Source organism: Bos indicus, chromosome 8, assembly GCF_029378745.1.
Source record: "Bos indicus isolate NIAB-ARS_2022 breed Sahiwal x Tharparkar chromosome 8, NIAB-ARS_B.indTharparkar_mat_pri_1.0, whole genome shotgun sequence".
Lineage (NCBI taxonomy): Eukaryota > Metazoa > Chordata > Mammalia > Artiodactyla > Bovidae > Bos > Bos indicus.
This window is the reverse complement of record NC_091767.1, coordinates 60098940-60125674: the sequence shown is the minus strand read 5'-3', so window position 1 is coordinate 60125674 and position 26735 is coordinate 60098940. Positions and strand designations below refer to the sequence as shown.

The window sequence follows — 26735 nt, the reverse complement described above, 5'->3', positions numbered from 1 at the left end:
CCATATCTGGGGTTCTCTACCTGTGAGTCAAGCAACCATGCATTGTGTAGTATTGTAGTATTTAGTACTGAAAAAAAAAAACACGTGTAATGGATTCATGCAGTTCAAATACATGTTGTCTAAGGGTCAACTGCATTCTTGTATAATAGACATTCCAGAAGTAGAGAACAGAGCCTGTGGAGAAACAATTGTTAAAGAAATAAAGAAAATTTCCTATCTGAAGCATTGTCTTTTGATCAAAAGTTGCCCTGAGTACTAGGCAAACTATTTGAAGAGGCCAGGCCAAGCCAAACCAGCAAGATATATCCAGGTGAAATTTGAATAGTAGAAGTGTATGTGAAAAAAATATATAACAAAGCAAAACGGTAGGCCACTCTGGAAAGAGTTTAGCAGTTTCTTACAAGACTAAACACACTCTATCAGCTGATCCAGTAATCACACTCCTTGGTATTTACCCAAAGGTAAAACGTATGTCCACACGAACACCTATACATGGATGTTTGTAGCTGCTTTATTCATAACTTCCAAAACTTGAAAGCAACCAAGATACCCTTCAGTAGGTGAATGGATTGAAAAGCTAAGTATATTCAAACAATGGAACACTATTCAGCACTAGGAAAAATGAGCTGTCAAGTCATGAATAGACACGGAGGAATCTTAAATATATATTACTAAGTGAAAGAAGACAATCTGAAAAAGCTACATACTATGTGACTCCAACTATATAACATTCTGGAAAAGGCATAACTATGGAGACAAAGAATCAGTGGTTGCCAGGAGGGAGTGAGGAGGAAAGGATGAATAAGTAGAACATAAAAGATTTTTAGGTCAAAGAAACTATTCTGTAGGTCATCACAATGTGGATATATGTCATCATACATTGGTAAACCGTTAGAATATACGGCAGCAACAGTGAACCCTAAAGTTAAATAGGGACTCTGGGGCTCTGTCAGTGTCGGTGCATCAATTGTAACAAACAGAGATGTTAATCGTGGGGAAGTCTATCTGTATGTGGGGCAGGAAGTATACGGAAACTCTCTTTACCTTCCATTCAATTTTGCTGTGAATATAAGCTGCTCTAAAAAATAAAGTCTACTTTAAAAAAGACTAAGGGGAAACTTCCCTGGTGGTCCAGTGGTTGAGAATCCACCTGCCAATGCGGGGGACACGGGTTCAGCCCCAGAAAGATCCTACATGCCATGAAGCCACTAAACCTGTGGACCACAACTACTGAGGCCACGTGCCGCAACTACTGAAGATCTGCACCTAAGACCTGCGCTCTGAACAACAGAAACCAGTCATGAGTCACCCACGCGCCTCAACTAGAGAGTGGCCCCACTCGCTGCAAGAGAAAGTCAGCGTGCAGCAGTGACTACCCAGCACAGCCTTAAATAAACAAACACAATTTTAAAAATAATAAAAAGAATTAAGGGAATAATTCTAGAAACAGCAGGAACTGTTTAAACTGTGTCAAAGATTAGAGAAAGAAAGAAATCTTAAAAAAAATTTTTAAATGTATATAATTTGCTTTATACAACTAGCATAACCCTGAGACACCCTCACCACAGTACAAAAACACTGCAAACAAACCTCAAAATCCTAAAAAATAAATAACATATTTATATGCCTAGCAGAATATTGAGAGACTAATACTCCATAAACAAGTAAAGTTTGTTCCAGGAAAGTCAGGTGGTTTGATAATTTTAGAAATCTATTGTAATTACTTAAATAAAGAGAAGAAAAAAGTAAAACCATATAATCATCTCAACAGATGGCAAAAACACATTTGATAAAGTTCACTAAGCATTCCTGATAAATTTTGCAAATGAACAGAAAAATAGGATACTTTCTTAACGTGACTAAAAAGAAAAATATCTCAGACCAATAGCCAATATCATGATTAATGAAAACACAGGCATTCCCATTAAAATCAGGAACAAGCAAGCATGCTACCTATCACCACTTTTACTTAGCTTAGTATAGTTAAATAAGAGCATAAAATAAAAGGTAGAAAATTTAAAAGAATATGCTGGAAAACTATTCACACTAACAAGAGTTTAGTGAAGAAAAGTTTTAAATAAAAATACAAAGAGCAGTGCTTTCCTGTATAACAGGAATAACTAATTCAAAATTTCAGAGAACAAATAAATCAGCAACAAAAATTAAAAAATGTCTTACAATAAAATTAACAAGAGTACTTACTAATGGGCAGGAAAAAAAGACACCGTATTCCTGAGGGCTGTGAAGGAAAACGTGAGGAACCGGAACAACACACATGTGTCTAACAAGCATGACCCCTGTTATAAGTCCACGCCAAGCGGGGGGAAAACCAGTCATGTGATCAACATTCACTGGCATCTGTTGGATTAGTTGTTACATGTGATAAAGGTGATTTTTTGCAACATATTAATGTGCTGTTTTATTTTGCCTTTCTAAACATTGGAGAAGGAAATGGCAACCCACTCCAGTGTTCTTGCCTGGAGAATCTCAGGGACAGAGGAGCCTGGTGGGCTTCTGTCTATGCGGTTGCACAGAGTTGGACACGACTGACGCGACTTAGCAGCAGCAGCAGCAGCAGCAAACATGTGAACTTCTTCCTCCTTCATCAGGGCATCCATCTGGAGAGAGATTTTAATTATTACAGAAAGTATATAAAGAGGGGTTAACATGCAATCTCTGACATTTAAAGTAGGGCTTTGTCTTTCAGGTCAAGCCATTTTCCTGAGAGGATCTAAATCCTTTTTCCTCCCCCTTTCAATATACTGAATGAAGAAACAAGCTGAGGACCAGCCCATGATGTTCCCTGATAATGCAGAAACCACCCCGTCCCACAAATGACAGCCAAGTAGCAGAGGTGTGAAACTCTAAGGAAGATGAAGGCCATGCTACCCAGGGCCAGGGGAAGACTTGCCTCCTCTTTTTTTTTTTTTTCAGTTATGGAGGGTTCTTTACTTTCGGTGTGAGAACTCAGTTGCAGCATATGGGATCTAGTTTCCTGACCAGGGATCGAACCCAGGCCACTTGCATTGTGAGGTCAGAGTGTTAACCACTGGACCACGAGGGAAGTATAGACACAGCCCTTTTCCAACTGTACCTTGCAACACACACGGGATAATTGTGACCCCAGTCATTGCTATGGGCCTTTTTGGTTTATCAAGCACTTTCAGCAACACGGAAAAGTACATAGAGTGGGTATGACAATTATTTCCACTTTAGAGGTGAAGCGACCATGGCTCAGAGAGGTTAGCTATCTTGCCCAAGGTCACACAGCTCATAAGGGTCAGAGCAAGGATTGACTTCAGAGCATATACAAAGGGGGTAATTAAAGAAGTTTCCATGAAAAGATACTTTAAAGAGCTAGGGGCAGGGCTCAGGGAACTGACAGAGGACTAGAAAACAACCCCAAGTGTTATGGTTTGAACTGGCTTCCCCAAGGATGATACATTGAACCAGAACCTCAGAATGTAACCTTATTTGGAAATAGGGTCAGGAATTCCCTGGTGGTCCAGTGGTTTGGACATTGTGCTCTCACTGCCAAGGGCCAGGGTTCAGTCCCCTATCTGAGAACTAAAATCCCATAAGCCACATGGCTCTGCCAAAAAATAAAAAAGCAGTGCTTCATGGCAGGTATAATCAGCAAAGGTTAGATTATCCTGGAGAAGGGTGGGCTGTTAATCCAATATGAGTTGTGTCCTTACACCGAGATACAGACAACTATGCCCTGTGACCACGGAGGCAGCAACTGGAGTGCTGCACTGTGAGCTGGGGTCCCCCACCAGCCGCCAGAAGCTGCGGAGAGGGAAGATGGATTCTCCTCTACAGGTTTCAGAGGGAGCTCGGCCCTGCTGTCACTTTAATTTTGAACCGGTAGCCTTTTGAACGTGAGAGAATACATTTCTATTCTTTAGAAAAACATACACAATGTTTTGCCCAACGTGTGTGTTAAGTCGCTTCAGTCGAGTCCGACTCTGCAACCCTATGGACTGGAGCCCTGCCAGGCTCCTCTGTCCATGGGGATTCTCCAGGCCAGAATACTGGAATGGATTGCCATGCCCTCCTCCAGGAGATTTTTCCAACCCAGAGATCAAACCCTCATCTCTTAAGTCTCCGGCATTGGCAGGCAGGTTCTTTACTACTAGAGCCACCTCAGAAGCCCAGTGAAAATGCTGAGATGAGAAAATGCTGAGATTTGCAGCAAAGAGGTTTATTTACAAGGCAGCCAAGTGTGGAGAACAAGTCTCAGGTGTGCCTCCCAAAGGCAAGGGGTTCGGGATAATTATGGGATAAAGAATACAGCAACAGGGTGGTCTGAGGCTTGGGGAGCGTGGGGAGTGTGGGGTAAGGTGATTGGGAAAAGCTGTGGTCACCATCATTCCTCGCAGGTATAACTAAGCTACAGGTTCTAAACATTCACAAATGGAGAGGCTTAGCATGATCTAAGGGTGGAGTTTTCGGCCCTCTGATATCAAGAGGTTACCAAGCAGACACCCAGTTGGAGGCTCAATGGTCCGCCCCAGTCCTAACTGGCTCAGCTTGAACTAGACACAGCTGACTTCAAGTTCCTGGAAAACAACTCGGGCAAACATCTTGTTTGGGCTACTTTCTGTTTACCAGTCTTAAAATAACCTTGCTTATTGAAGGCAGGTGGAATGGATTTGACTGATAAGATCCGGGCTTTCAGGAGTTCCTGCCCCCACATCCAGGAGGAGGATATGGTTCTAAAATCCCCTCCTCCAGCAGATGCCTGAAACTATGGATAGTACTGAACTCTATATACACTATATCTTTTCCTGTATATTTGTACCTATGATAAAGTTTAATTCATAAATTAGGCACAGTAAGAGATTAACAATAGCTAATAATAAAATATTATTATCATTACACTGGGCTGGAAGAAGCACAAGCTGGAATCAAGATTGCCGGGAGAAATATCTATAACCTCAGATATGCAGATGACACCACCCTTATGGCAGAAAGTGAAGAGGAACCAAAAATCCTCTTGGTGAAAGTGAAAGTGGAGAGTGAAAAAGTTGGCTTAAAGCTCAACATTCAGAAAACTAAGATCATGGCATCTGGTCCCATCACTTCATGGGAAATAGATGGGGAAACAGTGGAAACAGTGTCAGACTTTATTTTGGGGGGCTCCAAAATCACTGCAGATGGTGATTGCAGCCATGAAATTAAAAGACGCTTACTCCTTGGAAGAAAAGTTATGACCAACCTAGATAGCATATTCAAAAGCAGAGACATTACTTTGCCAACAAAGGTCCATCTAGTCAAGGCTATGGTTTTTCCAGTGGTCATGTATGGATGTGAGAGTTGGACCGTGAAGAAAGTGAGCGCTGAAGAATTGATGCTTTTGAACTGTGGTGTTGGAGAAGACTCTTGAGAGTCCCTTGGACTGCAAGGATATCCAACCAGTCCATTCTAAAGGAGATTAGCCCTGGGATTTCTTTGGAAAGAATGATGCTAAAGCTGAAACTCCAGTACTTTGGCCACCTCATGCGAAGAGTTGATTCATTGGAAAAGACTCTGATGCTGGGAGGGATTGGGGGCAGGAGGAGAAGGGGATGACAGAGGATGAGATGGCTGGATGGCATCACTGACTCGATGGATGTGAGTTTGAATGAACTCCGGGAGTTGGTGAAGGACAGGGAGGCCTGGTGTGCTGCGATTCATGGGGTCGCAAAGAGTCGGACACGACTGGGCGACTGAACTGAATAATAAAATAGAATGATTCTAACAATATACTCGGAGAAGGCGGTGGCACCCCACTCCAATACTCTTGCCTGGAAAATCCCGTGGACGGAGGAGCCTGGTAGGCTGCAGTCCATGGGGTCACTGAGAGTCGGATACGACTGAGCGACTTCACTTTCACTTTTCACTTTCATGCATTGGAGAAGGAAATTACAACCCACTCCAGTGTTCTTGCCTGGAGAATCCCAGGGAAGGGGGAGCCTGGTGGGCTGCCGTCTATGGGGTCACACAGAGTCGGACACGACTGAAGTGACTTAGCAGCAGCAGCAGCAGCAGCAACAATATACTAATATATACTAAATATATAAATATAAAAAATTATGTGAATGTACTCCTCTCTCTCTCTGTCTCACACACACACACACACAATATGTCTTAGCGTTCTGTACTCACCCGTCTTCTTGTGATGACAGGAGATGACACAATGCCTTTGATGAGATGAAGTGAGGGGAATGATGGAGGCACTGTGATACGGTGTTAGGCTACCATGACCTGACTGCTCCAGGTGATTTCTGTTTCTTTCCTCCCAATCTCACAGATAGAAGATTCTTCTGTGTGTTGTAGATCTCTGCAACCTCAGCATACGATTTTTTTCTTTCTTTACTAAGAATAACTTTTATCTTTTCACTTCAAGGAAGCATTTATGGCCTCTCTTTGGTGCATCTGAATTACCAACATCACTACTTTTGCGCTCCAGAGCCATTATTAAGTAAAATAAGAGTTACTGGATCATAAGTACTGCTGTCCCAGACAGGCAATCTGAATAACCTAGATAGCTACTAAGGGCCTTATGACCCTGGCAAGATTTTATCCTCTTACTGAGAGCAGCATTCAATTTAAAACATGAATTGTTTATTTCTGGAATTTTTCATCTAATAGTTTTGGACCTCATTTGATCACATGTAACTGAAACCATAGAAAGCAACAACACAGATAAGGTATATACTGTATACCTTCTAATACTGTAATTATAATAGTGTAATTGTGACTTAGAATTCTATTCATTTATTTAATTAACATTCATGTAGCCAGGCCCTGTGTTTGGTGCTGAGGCTAGGGAGAAGACAGACACAGCCCTTGCCCTCTAGGAGCTTGTTACCTTGAATGGGAGACAGAAATACAAATGATTACGAGATGCTAGGTAAATTCTGGAACCCGAGTGTTTTCAAGGCCCCAGGAAAGTGCAAAGGAGAGGGTCATTTATAAGCAATAAACTCCTTTCCTTTTCCTCTCCAACCCACTATTTTAATACACATTTAAACTTATCTCACTTAATCCTCACAATTCCATTATCCCCATGTCACATATCAGGCTTACAGAATTAACGCACTTGCTCTGGGTCACACAGCTAGGAAATGGCAGAGCCAGAATCAAGTCCAGGCCTGCCTGACCCCAAAGCCTACATTGAATCCCTGGCGGCACTGTGCTAGACTGAGAGATGGAACCCATTAAGGCATGATGCCTCCCTTGGAAATAGAAATTGTGCCTCTGACGATCCACAGAAAGGGAAAAGGAGGAAATGAGGGGGTGACAGAGAGGAAAAAGGAAGACTCTTTCAAGGACTTTTGCTCTAAAAATTTGAAAAACATGCCACAAAGCAACTAAACATGTGCACCAGAACTACTGAGACTGTGCTCTAGAGCCTGTGCTCTGCAACAAGAAAAGCTACCAAAACAGAAGCCTGCACCCTGCAACAGAGAGCAGCCCCCACTCGCCACAACTACAGAAAGTCCATGCAGAGCAATGAAGACCCAGGATAGCTATAATAAGTAAATAAGTAAACAATAATAGGGACTTGCCTGGTGGTCCAGTGGTTGAGATACCATGCTTCCACTGCAGGGAGTACAGGTTCGATCCCTAGTCAGGGAGCTAAGATCCTGCATGCCATGTACCATGGCCAAAAAATGGAAGAAAAAAGTAGGCAATTAAAAAAAAATTAGATGGTTGGATAGATGGATCGAGCAAATGTTAGCAGACGGTTAACAACTGTGGAGACTAGACTTTAAATATATGGCTGTTTACAATTTTTTCAATTCTATGTGTTTGAATATTTTCACACACACACAAATGTTGGAGGCAGGGGAAATTAAGCAATAGTTGAGGGGGCAGTAGGAGAATAGATTTTCCTAGCACTGTCCCATATGGTAGCTACTAGCCACATGGCTATGAGCACATAACATAAACTATGGCTAGTCTGAGTTGAGAGCTTCTATATAAGTAATTTAAACGTCAAAAACTTAATACAGAAAAGAATGGAAACTAGCTCATGATTAATTTTTATCTTTTTTATATGTTGAAATGATCATTTTGATATATTGGGTTAAATAAAATGTTATTGGAATTAATTTCACCTATTTATTTTTACATACTTAATCCCACAACAAAAATTACATATGCAGCTCGTGTTACATTTCTAATGGACAGAGCCGTCTAGAGCGTCCAGTCACCGCCGGTCCCGGTCCTTTGTTACTCACACCTGCTCTGGACCAAGCCTTGTGCCAGGGGAGCTGAATCAAACAGTCACAGAGAGCTGAAGGTCGTAGTCCTGGGGACAAGCCAACACAGACTGGAAAACATCAGATAATTTCACAATTTCAGCACCTTAGGAATCTCAGTGACTTCCCTGCTTGTAGGTGTCCATTTGAATCTTCCAAGAGAACATTTGGAAATATGTTGGGGTATGAGCAGTTGTCAGGTTGACCGGGGTGGTGGTCAGCATCTCACATGTAGGGTGTAGTATAGTAATTACCGCAGTGACAGAGATAGTCCAGGAAGAATTTTTCTATCCAAAACACCAGTAGGGTACCTGCTGAGAAACCCAGAAGTAAAGAAAGAGTAACACATCTGTTCCTGCCCTCTGGATAAGGACTCTGAGGCCTGTTCTCCAAACCACAGAGGGCAGCGCCATTATTTCTGTGGTGGCAAGAACAAGGAACTTCCTGGGCTCCTGAATCACATAATCCAATTCCTGTCTCCTTAAGGGTAGGGAAAACACCCAGGGATAGTCAGGGAAGCCCAAGGGCTTGGCTCCCAGCAGGAAACCTGTCTGATTATAAAGACTGCCAATAGACAGCGTTCAATTATCCCAGCCTAATTAGCCTTCTGAGAGCCTATCTCCAGAGTCAGGGCACCACCTCCAGCATCAGCCCTAAGATGCCACAGGCACAGAATATTTCTGGAGTGGTGCCCGGGGATAATGAGTCATCTTTTTGGTCTGATCTCAGGGGCTGGACCTATGGGAGATGGGGAGTGTGAAGGGGTGTCCCACATAACTCAGGTTGAAGGACATGGAGTCTCAACATTCCACAAACCACAGAGGGCCTTAGTTGAGGAACTGGTAAATGTGGAAGGACTCAGAGGAAGAGGGAGAATCACAGCCAGCTTTTGAGAAGCTCAGAAATCCCTTTATAGGGACTTCTGGTGGTCCAGGGGTTACGACTCCTAACTTTCACTGCAGGGAGCATGGGTTTGACCCCTGGTCGGGGAACTAAGATCCCACATGCCATATGTTGTGCCCAAAAAAGTAAAAAAGAAAGAAATTCCTTCTTAGAAAAAGGTGCAGAAGTCCAGACAAGAGATGACGGGTGCCTGCATTCAGGCAGTATTAGGGAGAGGAACAGATGGACAGATGTAAAGTATATTTTTGAGCGGACATTCTAACTCTTTGATGTGGAAAATTAAGGAGTCAAGTATATCTCTTAAGTATCTGGAATGACCTACTGAGTGGTGAATCGGACAGGAATAACTTCAAGAAACCTGTTAGTGAAGGGAAGAGAGAGATGAGGTGGCAGCTGGAGGGAAAAAACAATATGTCAAAGCAGGTTTTATTTTAAAGATACAACAAGGTTAAGCTTTATGCTCTCAGAGGAGTCACTAGGGGAGAAGAGTAACTCATGAAATGAGGTTCCTGAGAAAGAGAAGGATTAGGACCAGGGATAGGATCAAGTGGGATGTTTTTAGATTGAGTCCTGGTCTCAGGGTCTGATGTCATGAGTCCAGTCAACTAGATACTTGAACTGATTCCCCCTTGGGCTTGCTTCCTCTTGCTTCCTGCCCACATTTTTTTTTTAATTTTAAGGTATGTGCTATGTATTATAAAAGTCTAAAAAAAGCAAAAGGATAGAAAAAGATATGTTAATCAAATGTTAAGCAAAAGAAAGATGGTATAATATTAATAACAGACAAGATAAAATTTTCAAGCAAAAATGATTACTTAAAAGGATTTCTTGTTGTTCGGTTGCTCAGTCATGTCCCACTCTTTTGCAACACCATAGACTGTAGCTCACCAGGCTCCTCTGTTCACAGGGTTTTCTGGCCAAAATTACTGGAGCGGGTTGCCATTTCTTCCTCCAGAGGATCTTCCAAACCCAGGTCTCCGCATCTCCTGCATTGCAGGCAGATTCTTTACTGTTGAGCCACAGGGGAAGCCTGAAAAGGATCTCTACATACACACAAAAGATTGTTTTCTGGGGACTTCCCTGGTGGTCCAGCGATTAAGAATCTGCCTTCCAGTGCAGGGGATGCAGGTTCAGTCCTTGGCCAGGAACTAAGATCCCACATGCCATGGGCAACTAAGCCTGAGTGCTGCAATTAAGACCCGACACAGTCAAATAAAAAAAAATAAATGTTAAAAAATTATTTTCACCAGCAGGATATACCAATTCCAGTCTTGTGTGTACCTGATGACATAGTCTCAAAATATATAAATTAAAAATTTATAGAACTGTAACCAGAATTGATAAATTCATAACGAAGAAAATGGATATAGCATATAGTGAAAGTGAAGTCACTCAGTCGTGTCTGACTTTTTGCGACCCGTGGACTGTAGCCCACCATGGTTATAGTGTATATATGTAAGTAACTGAGATATGAAGCTGACAAAACAATCAGTAGGGATTTAGATTTGAACAAAGGAATTATAAAACTTGATAAAATGGACATATATAGAAACACAGAGAAGACACATTATTTTCAAACACTCAGATAATATTTATGAAAAACGTTCAGAGAGTAGGTCATAACACAAATCACAACAGATTTTAAATAAACAGATATCATATATACCACATTTGCTGACTACAATGAAATTAATTTTTATAATGAAATTAAATTAGAAATCAAGCTTAGATCAATTGTAAAAATTAGAAAGATTTACCTAAAAACTTCCATTTGCTTGGAAATTAAGAAACTAGAAAATAATAACTAGAAATAATAAGTAAAAGTTGGAAATTATTTAGAACCAGACAAAAACAAAAATAGTGTATATCAAAACTTGTGGCATGAAAAGAAAAGAGCATTTATATTAGAAAAAAGAAAGTCTGTAATTTAATGAGATTTTAAAAGTGAGAAAAAAGAAGCCCAAAGTTAGCAGAAAAAAGAAAATAATGGAGAGTAGAGCAGAAATAAATCAGTGAATAGAAAAATGATAGAAAAAGCCAACAAAACCAAGTTAATTTTTTTCTTAATAGAACTAAGGAAAAAGTAGTGAAAAGACTCAAATCAGAAATGAAAGAGGAGACAGTGCAAGTGATCACACAGAAATAAAAAGGAGTATTAACAATTATTATGAACAATTGAACACAAAAATTTAATAACCTAGAAGAAATGGATGCATTCCTAGAAACCTACCAAAACTGAATTGAGAAGAAATTTGAAAGCCTGAATAGACCAATAACAAATAAGGAAACTGAATCAGTAACCAAAAAATTCCAACAAGAAAGCCCAGGACTAGTTGGCTTCACAGGTGATAACTACTAAACACTCGAAGAAGAATTAAAACCAATCCTTCTAAAACTCTTCCAAAAAGAAAAAGATAGAAGAAGCAGGAACACTTAGAGACTCATGTTATGAGGCTAACATCACCCTGATACCAAAGTCAGACAAAGTCACCACTAGGCTGGTACCAAAGACTCAGGATCTTACTTTCTGGACCAAAGTTGGGACATAGTTTTCTGATTTGTGAATTTGTTGATGTGAAAAGCCATCCAGATTTATAAGAATGAAATTATATTTGAGGGATTATTCTCATTGAAAATGGCATAAAGATAAATATAAAGCTTAAAGAAAGAACATGTCAGTGAACAGACGGCTGGATTCTAAGAGAATAGATTGTTTTAACACAGATTTGTTCTCTTCTCTCAGAGTCTCCAAGCAGTAAGAAACTAGCAAAGCCCACGGTGGCCAGATAAAGAGCCACAGAGCTGGGGTACACAGATTTTCTTTCTACCAGATTCTTAGATCCATCATTCTACTGCCATAGAGATCTGCCTGGGCCTGAGCCCTGTAATTCAAGGTCTCACAGCCACTCCAACTCCCCAGCCCCAGAAGTCCAGAAGAATAGCCTGTTGTCCACAAGGTGGAGCCCAGGAGCTGGAGCCCTTCAGCTCAACCCAAGGCAATCCTAAACAGACAAGAATGAATTATCATGAGGAAGATGGGTTTATCTCAGAAATACAAGGAGAGTTCAATATGGTAACAATATGGATGGGAATCACTTCATTAACAGGTTACAAAAGAGCTGTGTGATCAGTAAAAGACCTGGATTAATGGAGAAACAATGTTTCTGAAGGGCTTCCCTAGTGGCTCAGTGATAAAGAATTCGGCTGCAATGTAGGAGATGCGGGTTGATTCCTGGGTGGGGAAGATCCCCTGGAGGAAAGCATGGCAACCCACTCCAGCGTTCTTGTCTGGAGAATCCTCAAGGGCAGAGGAGCCTGGTGAGCTACAGCCCTTAGGGTCACAAAGAGTGGGACACGACTGAAGCGACTGAGCAGCAGTGTTCCTAAAGGGGAAAGCTTGATTTCACGAAAATGTCACTTTTGCCCCCAAGTTAGTCAATAAATGAAAGGCAAAATCTCAGGATTTTTATGAAATTTGACAAGCTTATTGCAAAATTTTTCTGAAAAAGAAAATTTGCAAGGATAGCCAATATATTATTGAATAGGCTAGCCAATATATTATTGAATAGGCTAGTAAGAGAAAATTTGCCCTAAAGGATATCAGTACACCCTACAAATCTATAGCAACTGAACAGTGCATATGGGGACAGTAAAAAACAAAAACAAAAACAATAATATTTCTTTAGAACAAAACAGTGAGTCTAGAAAGAGACTCATACATGTATGAAAAATTAGTATTGATAAAAATAGCACTTTTAAATATTGAGAAAAGGATAGCCTTTACAATAAATTCTGTTGGGGCAAGTAAACAAACTTACCCTATCTTGCAAGTAAATAACTAGAAAATAAACCCAGATAAAATAAGAGTGAAATTGAAAAACAAAACTTTTTAAAAGTACTAGGATAAAATATAGAACAGAAATGTATTTAAAAGTTTGGAGATATGAAGCAAGAGAAAGAAATTTAATTACTCCAAATCATTAAACTTCTATATAACAAAAGGCACCATAAACAAACAAAAAGGCCAAATGACAGAAAATATTCACCACACATATAATAAACAAAGGATATCGTAGAGAATACATAAGGGACTCTTAGAAATCAGTAGTCTTCAAAATTAGAAGAATGGGCATAAAATATGAAGACCATTAACAAAAGGAAAGTATTTAACAGCAAAAACTGATGTATAAAATTATGTTTAACAGGATTAGTAATAAGAAAAATGCAAAGTAAAACAATGATATCCATTTACATCCATCATAATGCAAAATATAAAAGGCTGATAACACACAATATCTGTCAGGGTATGCAGAAATGAGTACTATTGCACACTTGGAGATCTAAATTAAGACAGCATTTTTGAGGGCAATTTGGTTGCATCTTTCAAAAATTTAAATAATTATACTTTTGACATAATAATTTCCTACCAAGATATCTATCCTAGAGAAACAGATGTGTGTGTTAAAGAGCCACATAGAATCATTCTGTGCAGATTGTTTTGCATGGCAAAAAGAAAAACGCTGGAGATAAAAACAGGAAATGGTCGAGTAAGATTTAGTATATTTATACAATAAATTATTAAGCACCATATTATCAAGAAACAAGTAAGTATATGGAAATGTCTACATTGTAAATGCCTATATTGTGATTTGTTACAAAGCAAGCTTCGCATGTTAAGGAAAGACAGGATTTTTTTTAAAGACCCAAATAGAATTTTAAAGATGAAAAATATTATTTCTGAGATAAAAATTATATTAGATGACTCAGTGCAACATGGTACCCTTGACTGGCTCCAGAAAATAAAAATGACATTGGTGGGAAATTGGTGAAATTTGAGTAAAGCCTGTAGTTTAATTGTATTGTATTAGTGTTAATTTCTTAGTTTTGATAGATGTACTATGTTTATATAAGGTATTAACATTAGAGAAAGCTTGGTGAAGGGTATATAGGAAACCTAGGTACTGTTCTGGAATTCTTCTGCCAACCTAAAACATTTTATAGGTTTCTTTTAAATATATTGAGTGGGATTAATGGCAGACCAAAACCTGCAGAACAAAATATTTGGTTAACTTGATGACATAGCAATATAAACTATCTAAAATAAAACATAGAGAGGAAAAAACTGAAAAAGAAAAGAAAGAGTAGAGTATCAGTGATCTTTGGGACAACCTCAAGTGCCCTAAGATAAGTACAACTGGGAAAAGGGTGACAGAATAAATAGTGTAAAAAAATAACGGTTGACATTTTTCCAAATATGATGAAAACTACCAACCCACAGATCCAAAAATCTCAACAAGCCTCAAGCAGAAGAAACATGAAAACACCTACACCAAGGCACATCACAATCAAATTGCTTACAACCAATGATAAAAAAAATATTAAAAGCAGCCAGAGAAAAAGGCACATTATGCAAAGGCACAGACATAAGGATGGCAGTAGACTTCCTTCTAGAAACCATGTAAGCCAGACAGTTGTGAAACATCTTTAAAATATGGGGGTGGAGGGGTTAGGGAGATAATACCATCAGAATTATGTACCAAGCAAGACTACTTCTCAAAAATGAAGGCAAAATAAAAATATTTTCAGATACACAGACGTTGAAATACTTTATCATCAGTAGACCATATCCATAAGAATGTTAAAAGAATTCCTTCAAGTAAAAGAAAAGTGATACCAGAAGGAAACCTAGATCTATACAAAGCAATTAGACCTGGAAGTGTAAATACATATAATATAAAAGATTTTTATATTATATATAAATACATATAAAAGATTTTAATATTATATACAAATACATATAGCAGTTTTTTCCTCTAATTTTTAAACTTATTTTAAAACTAGTTGACTATTTGAAGCAAAAGTAGTACAATACTGCAGGATACGTAACATATGTGAAATGAAAATATATGACAACAATAGCTCAAAGCCCAAGAGAGGGGAAATAAAAGTGCATTGTTAAAAGGTTTATACACTATTGGTGAAGTGATACAGTATTAATTAAAGCTAAACTGATAGGTTATACTTAAAGCAACCACTAAAAATAAATGATCACTAGTATGCTGCTACGGGGCTTCCCAGGTGGCACAGTGGTAAAGACCTCATCTGCCAATGCAGGAGATAAAAGAGATGCAGACTCAAAGCTTGGGTTGAGAAGATCCCCTGGAGTAGGAAATGACAACCTGCTCCAGTATTCTTGCCTGGGAAATTTCATTGACAGAGAAGCCTTGTGGGTTACATTCCATGGGATTGCAAAGAGTCAGACACGACTGAGTGACTAAGCACACACACACACACCACCTGCCAATACACGAGATAAAATGAAATCATAGTGAATACTCAGTTAATCCAGAAGAATACAGAATACAATTTAAAAGGGAGAAAATAACAGATGGGACAATAGATAATAAAAAGCAAGATGGAAGATTTAAACCCAACCATATTCATAATCATTTAAAATATAAATGGCCTAAACATCCCAATTAAAAAGCAGAGGTTGTCAGATTGAATTTTTAAAGACCCAAATCTATCCTAATGGTGTATAAAGTCGATTTTAAAGAATATTAACAATGATAAAGGGCTCTCCTGGTGGCTCAGTGGTAAAGAACCTGCCTGCCAGTGGAGGGCACCTGCGTTCGATTCCTGGGTTGAGAAGATCCCCTGGAGAAGGAAATGGCAACCAACCCCAGTATACTTGCCATGGACAAGAATCCCATGGACAGAGGAGCCTGGCGAGCTACAGTCCATGGGATCACAAAAGAGCTGGACATAACTTAGTGACTAAACAACAGTGATAAACAGAATCATTTGAAAATGACAAAGGGATCAATTCATCAAGCACACATAACAATCCTAACAGTTCATGGATCTAATGGTAGAACTTCATAGTAAATGAAGCAAATACTGACAGAACAGACAGAGAAATAGACAAATCTATCACTGGAGCTGTAGATTTCATGACCTCTCCTTCAATAATCGAAAAAAAATAGAAAGTGAGGAAGGACAGAGAAGATTTGAACAACATTCTCCTCTAACTTGATATTTATAAAACACTTTATCCAGTAACAGCAGGATACACACTTTTTTTCAAAATGCATAGAAAACATTTATCATGAGGCGGGGCAGGCCACCAATATTTCTCATCCCCTCCAACTCTGAGTCGCAGAGGATAAATTTATGGTCAGTGCAGCTGAGAAGTTAGGGGTTCCCTTTCTCCCCAGAGTCCCCTCTTGTAGGGTGGAGGCTCTACACCAGATGGAGCAGCAGAGGATACTTGGGCCCCAATCTCACTCACCCCAGCTTTCAGGGTGCTGGGAGAGACAAGCTAAAATGACAAGAGGCTACTACCTACTACTCTTCACCCAGCACCCAGAGCAGTGGCTCAGAGACTTCATCCAGGGGAAGAGGAAGTCTATAAGAAGGGAAAATTCCAAAGCTCTCCTTCAAAGGAACTGACTCCATCTGAAACAGAGTGAGTAGAAGTTAATCCTAAACATGCCCCAGGAAATAGTGTACAGTAATGCAAAGACAAATAACCCAATTTTAAAAAGGGCAAAGGATCTGAATAACTGTTTCTCCAGAAAAGATATATAAATGGCCAATATGCATGTGAGAAATGCTCTACGTCACTTATCATAAAGGAAATGCAAACCACTATGAGATCACACCCACTAGGATGGTTATAACTAAAAAGGCAGATAATAACAAGTGTTCGTGAGGTTCTGGAGAAATTAGAACCCCAATAGATTGCTGATGGGATGTAAAATGGTACAGTCATTTTGGAAAACAGTCTGATAATTCCTCAGAAGATTAAGGAGAGTTATCATATGACCCAGCAATCCCACTCTTAGGTATGTACCCAAGGAAATGAAAACATATATCCATACAAAAACTTGTATTATATGAATGTTCATAGCGATAATATCCATAACAGTCAAAAAGTGGGAACTCAATGTCCTTCAACTGATGAATACATGAATGAAAACAGCCATTGTCGTAGACAATACTGTATCCTCCAAATATTCACATGTTGTGATCCTAACCCTAATGTGATCATAGGAGGTGGGGCCTTTGGGAGATGATTAAGTCAAAAGGGTTAAGCCCTCATGAATGGGATTCAGTTCAGTTCAGCTCAGTCACTCAGTCGTGTCCGACTCTTTGCAACCCCATGAACTGCAGCACACCAGGCCTCCCTGTCCACCACCAACTCCTGGAGTCCACCCAAACCCATGTCCACTGAGTTGGTGATGCCATCCAACCATCTCATCCTCTGTCATCCCCTTCTTCTCCTGCCCCCAATCTTTCCCAGCATCAGGGTCTTTTCCAGTGAGTCAGCTCTTCGCATCAGGTGGCCAAAGTATTGGAGTTTCAGCTTCAACATCAGTCCTTTCAATGAACACTCAGGACTGATCTCTTTTAGGATAGACTGGTTGGATCTCCTTGCAGTTCAAGGGACCCTCAAGAGTCTTCTCCAACACCACAGTTCAAAAGCAACATGAATGGGATTAGTGCTTCTATAAAATAGACCCCAGAAATGTAAATTGATGCAGTCACTATGGAAAACAGTATGGGGGTTCCTCAAAAAACTAGAGTTGCCACATAATCCAACAATCCCACTCTGGGGCACATATCTAGACAAAACTATATATAATTTGAAAAGATTCCAATGTTCATTGCAGCATAATTTACAATAGCCAAGCCTCCACAACTATGAAAAATAAATTTCTGTTGCTTATAAGCTGCCCAATCTATGGTATTCTGTTCTAGCAGCCCACATAGAGGAAGATACATAAACACCATGGAATTTAATTGACAAATTAAGTACTGATCCATGCTATACAATATAGCTCAAACTTAAAAGCATTACGCTGTTAATATATGAAAGAATTAGTCACAAAGGAACACATATCATATAATTTCATTGATATAAAATGACCAGAATAGAATTATATATAGAGAAAGTAGATTAGTGGTGGCCTGGGCCAAGCTGAGCACCGAAGAATTGATGCTTTTGAACTGTGGTGTTGGAGAAGACTCTTGAGAGTCCCTTGGACTACAAGGAGATTCAACCAGTCCATTCAAAAGCAGATCAGTCCTGGGTGTTCTCTGGAAGGAATGATGCTAAAGCTGAAACTCCAGTACTTTGGCCACCTCATGCGAAGAGTTGATTCATTGGAAAAGACTCTGATGCTGGGAGGGATTGAGGGCAGGAGAAGGGGACGACAGAGGATGAGATGGCTGGATGGCATCACCAACTCGATGGACGTGAGTTTGAGTGAACTCCAGGGGTTGGTAATGGACAGGGAGGCCTGGCGTGCTGTGATTCATGGGGTCGCAGAGTCAGACACGACTGAGTGACTGAACTGAACTGAGGGCCAGAAGAAACTTGAGTGGAAATGCAGTGTGACTGTTAATGGGGACAGAGTTTCCCTTAAAGGTGAAACTGCCTATCAATTGTTCATTCAGTCACTCCAATGTCTTTAAATGTATTCACCAAGAGTGGCCTATACATTGACTTAATTCTGCATCCATCCATCGATTCATTTATTGATCCTGTACACGTTCATGGCCCACACTGAGGACTGACCTGTGAGGGTGGATTCCTGGCCCTGAGTCACCTCCTCCAACTTTTGTACACCAATTAAGATCTCTAAGTAGACTCTGTGTAATTGGGTCTTTGGGACATCATCCCTGAAGTACCCCAAAGTTTCTAAGCTGGGTGAATTTCCCCTTCTGCCTCTAAATTGCCTTGGGGATGGTGCGGTCGCCTGGTGCAGGGAGCTTTGAAAGGTCCCTGCTCCCCAGGAGGCTGTCAGCCAGCATGGGGCTGGGAGCTGATCGGGCGGGCAGTCCCTGGCTGCTGACAGTGAACCACCGGGCACCCTGCTCAGCCTTGAGCCCACCAGAATCTCCTAGTTCTACCAAACCTGACACACTGCAGAGAATGCGCTGCATTCTAAGTGCTTGGTCTACTTCTCCCAAATTCTAAGAGCTCCACTTCACTGTATCATATTGCAAACACTTCACTAAACTCTACGACAGCCTAGGTGTGTCTCCTTAGTTTGGAAAGCTCCAGTAATGTGAAACTCCGGGTCCTGTCCACTGAGGTTCCCTGGCTAGAGGAGGCTCAGACCTGCTTCTTGGACCTGTTTTCTCCTGATTACAGCCAGTGAAGGTTCCTGGTCTCAGAAACATCTTCCAGGAAACAAGGCACATGGATCTGGAAGAGGCTGAAGGTAAGTAAAAAAATGGTGACATGGGGCAAAGGAAAGGGCTGGGATCAGGAGCCCCAGGGAACTCCTGCAGCCCTGGTTTCCGCTCTAACTCACTGTGCTGCACTGGGCAAGCCGCTTCCTTCTTTAAGTTTGATTTCTCCCATACATAACAAGGGGTGGTCTTGCTGATCTGCAAGCCCCCTCCTAGTTCAGACAGGTGTCATCCAGACTAGGAACCGCTCGGATTGAGCAGCCAGCTGCTCACTCCCAATGTGTCTTAGCCTCAGGAAGTGGCAATGGGACAGGAAGAAGTTGGCTGTGGCCAGGCTGGGGGCTTCAGCTTGGCCTTCAGAATCTGAGTGAGGAGGGGAGAGGGAGACCTCCCTATGGGCTGGTGGGGCTAAGCAACAGGCTGGAAGCCAGTGAGAAAGCTGAGCACCATCCTCCAGGTGCACACACACAGCCATGATGCATACAGGACAGAGGGCTCAGGTGGGCTAGGAGAGGATAAAGGGAGGCTCCCCAGGGGAAGTGGCACTTGGACTGGTTTTCACATAGCGTTTGGCCAGAAGATACGCTGAAAGACAACACTGTGGGCTCTGCAAACAAAGCTCCCTGGCCCAGCTCTGGGAAGCAGAGTCCCATAGCCTGCAGCCACATCCCTCCTCCCGGCTCTTCTTGGCCCCCAGTACAGGAGAGAAGGCTGAGCGGCTCAGATTCTCAGGTTCTCAGCACTCGGGCCGGAAGGCAGATTAAGCACTGAGCAGGTCTGCTCACCATGTCCCAGGTCTGAGCTTTCTTTGTGCTCATGGTTCATCCCAGGCAGAGATTGCTCCCCAACTGCAGGGCTGCTGCTTCTCCCGTGATACGTCAGGGCCCCTGCCTGGTCTCCATGCACCTCCTCTGTCCAGCCTGGTCCTCTGAAGCTCTGGCCACAGGTTCAAGGGCCTGCTTTACTGGTTGTGTGTGTGTGTATGTGTGTGTGTGTGCATGTATGTGTGTGAAAGAGAACAAGAGTGAGTGCCTGCTGCACATACACTCAAGCAAAGGACTGTACATGCACAGACATGAGCCTGATGTGGTGTGTATACTCACAGGTGAAGGTGTGCACCTGGCTGCCAGTCAAGTGTTTGTGCACACAGGCAGGCAGGTGTGTCTCTAGACACAGTCAAAGCGAGGCAAGACCTTCTATCTGAGATCCCAGGGCAAGGCCAGTGCTTTCTTTGCTGCAGAAAGGCCCCTCCGCCCCCGAGGCAGCACGCAAAGTCAGGACCCCGCGTCTGTGCATGTGAGAGTATAGTCCACAGTGGCCCCAGTCTGGGCCTGACTGGGTGCTGGAGGCCCAGGGAGACCCAGAGAGAGTCCACATCAGGAAGGATTTTGTGACGCGTCGAGTGGCCTGACAGCAAAAAGAAAAGTGTGTCTAAGGGAGTAACCTTTCTGTCACTAGAGGCATGCCAACAGAAGCAGGATGAGGCTCAGCTAGGAACTGGAGAGGATTTTTATCAGGGAATGGTTGAGGCTTCCTGGCCTGGAGGCACATGTGTTCTCATTCCTTCCCCTAATGCCTAGCACCCTGTCTGGGGTGTGAGAGGAACTCAATCCCTTCTCGATTCTGAAAGCAATAAACATGGTAGAACTAACAGAAGGAAACTGTCTCCCGCAAGGGTGGCATTGAGAGGACTGGTGCCCAGACCAGGTTTGGACAGTGTGTCCCACGGGTTCCAAGAGCCCGAAACACGAGGGAAAGTTTAAGTCCTGCTCCTTAGCTGGTGAGAAGATTGGGAGTAGGGAGAAACACTTAGGAAAAAGATGTCCATCTAGGGTGATGAAAGAACAACTAATATTTGGGGTTTAACAGAAGCAAACATCTGCTGTGAGCTCAGTGTAGCTGTCATGCTGTTAGGAGAACAGGATTCTAGACTCATCTTGCCAAGAACCTGCTGTGCAGCCTCAGTTTCCCTACCTGCACAGTGGGAGCTCCAGTGGATTAATCTCTCAGAGCTTATTGCAATTTGATGCCTAGGAGTTCATGAAGCCCAAGAAGCCCTGGCAAAGTTTAAGAGAAAATAGGAGGCAGGCTGAAGGCCCATCAAAGTTTCACTCAAAAACATATCAGTAGTCAGTTCAGTTGCTCAGACGTGTCCAAATCTTTGTGACCCCATGAACTGCAGCATGCTAGGGTTCCCTATCATCAATCCCAGTGCTTGCTCAAACTCGTGTCTCTTGAGTCAATGGTGCCATCCAACCATCTCATCCTCTGTCTTCCCCTTCTCCTCCCACCTTCAATCTTTCCCAGAATCAGGGTCTTTGCTAATTAGTCAGCTCTTTGCATCAGGTGGTCAAAGTATTGGTGCTTCAGTTTCAGCATCAGTCCTTCCAATGAATATGGTGAAGATCAATTCTGAAGGTCAATCCACAGTAGCTGATGAAGCAGGACCTATGGGCTCACAGGTGGACGAGCCCCTAATAGGCTCAGAGGCCAGGAGCCCCTCCAATACAAAGCACGTGTGCTTCATGCATGGAGACCAGAGCTGACTGCAGAGGCAAGTCAGAGTTTTGCAGGCTGAGAGATAAATGAGACAGGCATCTTCATCAGTGGGAAGTGTGATATAACTCAAGACTTCCTGAAAGCCAGGAGGACCCTCAGAGACCATCTAGCCCAGTGATTCTCAAAGTGTGGTCCCCTGACCAACAGAACAGCATCACTCAGACTGAATAAGATAGACACTGTGCTTTCACAAACTTTCCAGGTGATTCTCATGTGATCTTTACAGGTGCTTCTAAGATTTGAGGACCTTCCATCCAGCCCAGTGTTCCCGAAACTGTGCTGCTAGAATACTTATTTGCAGGAGGTTAACGGGTGCTCTGTAAAAGGAGGATCTAGGGTCAAATAAGTTTGGGAACTACCTACTCTCTGCATCACTTTCAGAAAGTCACCAATCACAGTGGTGTGTTAACGACTCTGAGAAGTTCCACAGTAAATTCTTTGCTTTTGATTAATCCAACGTTGTTTCAAAATGCTTTTTCAGATTGCCCACATTTCCATTAACACTCTCTTAGAGAAATTCTGACCCACCTCATTCCTCGTTTTCCATGTGGATCTATTGATAACTGGAAGAAGTATTGGGCCTACCCAAAGTCTCAGAGAGAAAGTGTGTCAGGGCTCAAAAAGGCCCTAGCAATATGCTTCACCCATAAACCCTGCACCCTCTTACCCTGCCTCACAGCCATGCATCCCTCCAGAGCTCTGTGATATGGAGCCAGTCAACAGCACATAGGTCTCTGAGTTCTTCCTGAAAGGATTTTCAGGTTACCCTGCCCTGGAGCACCTGCTCTTCCCTCTGTGCTCAGCCATGTACCTGGTGACCCTGCTGGGGAACACAGGCATCGTGGTGGTCAGCGTGCTGGATGCCCGCCTGCACACACCCATGTACTTCTTCCTGGGCAACCTCTCCATCCTGGACATCTGCTACACATCCACTTTTGTGCCCCTGATGCTTGTCCACCTCCTGTCAGCCCAGAAGACCATCTCCTTTCTTGGCTGCGCACTCCAGATGTGTCTGGGTCTGTCTACAGGCTCCACAGAGTGTCTGCTGCTCACCATCATGGCCTATGATCGCTACCTGGCCATCTGCCGGCCCCTTAGGTACCCCGTGCTGATGAGCCACCGGCTCTGCTGGTTGCTGGCCGGAGCTGCCTGGGTCCTCGGTCTCTGCAAGTCAGTGACTGAGACAGTCATCGCCATGAGGCTGCCCTTCTGTGGCCACCGTGTGGTCAGTCACTTCATCTGCGAGATCCTGGCAGTCCTGAAGCTGGCCTGTGGTGACACGTCCATCAGTGAGGTCTTCCTGCTGGTGGGTGCCATCTTGCTGCTGCCCGTGTCCCTGGCCTTCATCTGCCTGTCCTACACACTTATCCTGGCCACCACCCTGAGGGTACCCTCAGCCGCCGGGCGCCGCAAAGCCTTCTCTACTTGCTCAGCACACCTGGCCGTGGTGATGCTTTTCTATGGCACCGTCATCTTCATGTACATGAAACCCAAGAGCAAGGAGGCTCATATCTCTGACGAGGTCTTCACGGTCCTCTATGCTGTGGTCACACCCATGCTGAACCCCGTCATCTACAGCCTGAGGAACAAGGAGGTGAAGGAGGCTGCCAGGAAGGTGTGGGGCAGGATACAGACCTCCAGGTGAGGGAGGCCGGGGCTCCTGCAGGTTAGCAGCTCAGGTTTGCCTTCGCCTACAGAGAGGATGGGTAGGGCGCAGAGTTGGGGGTCTGGAATCTTCAATCCAGAAAGGCAGCACCACCTCCCACTATTCCTGCCACAGATCCGAGCTCACAATTCACCTTTGTTCCTTCCCCAGGCAGAGCTTTGGGCCATCAGTCCCCGCATCTTCACACCAGCCTCCCTGCTGGCCTCAAGATTTCAGTCTTGTTCCAGCCAATCTATCCTCCAAGGGTCATCCAGAGGGATATTTCGGAAAAGTCTATTTGATCATGTGTCTGTCTTGGCTGAAACCCCTGAATGGCTCCCAGAGCTCTCAGGATGAAATGAAAGGGCTTCGCTGGGTGCATTCCAGACCCCTGTAGCCTGGCCCTGCTGCTCATGACCAATCCCCTCCCCGCCCTGTGTCGCACAGACTCCCTCTTGTCAGCCGCACACACCAATCCCGCCGGAGCCTCGTGTGCCCGCAATGCCCGACTCTGTGCCGTTCTTGGTTCTTCCCACAAGGCAGCTCCCACCCGAAACACAGCTCCATGTGTAAAAGGACTATCTGATCCTCGAGGCTCTTCTTTTTATTTTTAAAATGAAATTCTCTAAGCTACACATGAGGTCCTTGTTGTTTTCCTATTTTACATAGAGTACTGTAAATCTGTTAATCCCCAACTCCTGATTTACCCCTCCCCCACCTCAAGGCCCATCTTGAATGACACCTCCTCCAGGAAGCCTCCCCACTCTGCACCTCTCACTGTGCTCCTCCTGCTTTATTTCAGTGTTGCTCTAAGAGCCAGTAATACCGGATTTCACTCTGTCCCAAGGTCTGGCCCTGCCCAACCCCAAGCCCACACCGGTTTCTCAAATAAACAGAAAATACATCAATGTAGGGCAGAGCCTGGGGTCCTCCCCAAATCTGAGCAGAGCTGAGATGAAGTTCACAGATGACAGGCACAGTCTAGCGCCTGGGGAGCTCACAGCAGAGGCAGTGCCAAGGCCCAGCCTCCACGATTTCCAGCCCAGCCCAGGCCCTGGGACGCTGGTCACCGGAGCGGCGGAGGGTCTGGCTTCCTCTGTCGCTTTAGCAGCAGCCGCTCCACTGCCTCCCTGCCGAGCGTCCAGGCTTCATGTGGCCTTGGGGAGACTCTGCTTCACCCGTCCTCAACCCACCTACTAAGACCCTGCCATTTCCACCTCTTCCTGGAGCTCGGCCTCTTCCCGGGTTTGAACACACAGAGGAAATGGACTCAGGCTTGAGAGCATCTCCATTCCCTGCCTCCTCTGGCCTCAGTGGTACCATCTTGTGTGATGGGAGAGCTCAGCTGCCGAGCAGCAGGCCAGCTCTCCTGCGCCCTGTAGGTAAGCACAGTGCTTGTCTGAGCCCTCAGGTACCCTCCAGTCTGTCTTCCTGCTTCCTCTGCTGGTCAGAACAGAGGCACAGAGGAGAGCAGCGCAGCCCGCAGCCCACAGCTGACCAAGCCCGGGCGAAGCTTCTGCAGAGATGTTCTGCTAGGCCTTTGATGCCATGACAGGAGTTTGGACTTTATGCTGTGGGGACGGGAGTTTACAATCACACTTCCTTTTAGCAGGGTCACTGATTAGACACCATACTTCACCCATGAAACTGCAAAGAATTTTTCTAACATATATCGCTAACTATAGTGCGGTGAAGCAGGTAATATCATACACAGCAGGTGAGGGTGTGAATAAATTTATATGAACTTCCTGCCAAGTAAGTTGTGGGTATCAGTCAAGAGACTTGAAAACTTCACACCCTTTGACCCAACACCTCTACTTTTATGAATTACTCAGAGAAAATTATTACAGGTACAAAGATTTGTGTATTTATCTATCTATATGTTATTAATCACAGAGGTATTTTTGGCAACAAAAAATTGTAAGACTCATAATGTTTAACTGGGGCAGAATGTGTAAATAAATTCTGGTGGAGCCCAATGATGGATTGTGACATAGCCATTGTAAATCTTATTTTTTGAAGAATAATTGATGAAGGGAAATGCTCACACTGTAATTAATATAAAAAAGGTAGAACAAGTAACTTTGTACTCAATATAATCTCAATTTTTTAAATGATACTTTCTTAAGGATATATGAATATGTATATAGAAATTCCTGGAAAATTAGGACAAAACATTAACAAATGTTTCCTACAGGTGATGGAGTTACAGATTAATATTGCTTTCTGAATTATTCTTTCCAACCTTGTTCAATACTTCTAAAATGAACATAACTTAGAGCTTAAAAGATAGTATTGTTTTTGAGAAATGGAAGATCACGTGGCTCCAGATAGAGCACAGAGGAAAAGCGCCCATGCCTGAAGGCAGGAAGTGAGGAAGCATGGATGGGGCCTGAACCAGGTGGGCGGTCAGGCAGAGAGCGTGGAGCTGATGTCCTGGGGACATCGGGCTGATGGCAGAGATGGCTGAAGAAGGAGGAGACTGTGGTTTGATGCTTGAGCTTCTGGGGTTTTTGGATGGATATCGCATCACCCTGAGAGACGCCCTGAGAGATAAGGAAGAAAAGAGTAGGCTGGAGGTGGCGGGAGGGCTGGGGGGAGCTTGTCTGTGGGCATCCATGGAGTGGCAAGATGGTCCCATTTCTTTGGGATCACAAGCCTACAGCTTCATGGGCTATTCCTGATTTCCATGAATGTTCTGATCAGATGCTTAAATTGCAAGGAAACCCACCTGTCTCCTCATTTAGCTCTTCAGAGAGAGCAGTTGTTCTTGCATGGAAGAGATGGCACCCCTAAAGCTCTCGTCCTTGTGATCACATCCTGTGTATGCACATGGGGGAAGGAGAAGGAGGGTGATCTCAAGGTAGGAAATTGAGATTTTAGCAGAAGGAAAGCACTGGATCTCAAACGGCAGCTCCTGTGTGGGGTGCCGGGGAGGTTGGGGGTAAATAGGACACAGCCCTGTGATTTCCGTCGCTCACAGTCTATTATATAAGAGAGAATGACACACACAAGAAACCGTGCTAACAACTGTGTGAGCATCACGGTGTCAGGATGGTCAGTGCTGTGGAGACGTCGAGAGGGCAGCCCCAGGGAGGAGGTGGGTGTGAGCTGAGCCTTGGAGGATGACCACAGAGAGAAAGGTGCTCCAGCCTGAGGAAAGCAGAAGAGGG

The 26735-nt window shown here is 43.3% G+C and overlaps 1 pseudogene; it reads left to right on the top strand.

Annotated features, from left to right (window-relative positions):
• The first annotated feature begins 22623 nt into the window (after nt 1-22623).
• On the top strand, nt 22624-23562 carry LOC109562692 (olfactory receptor 13J1-like; annotated as a pseudogene).
• Nucleotides 23563-26735: the final 3173 nt, after the last annotated feature.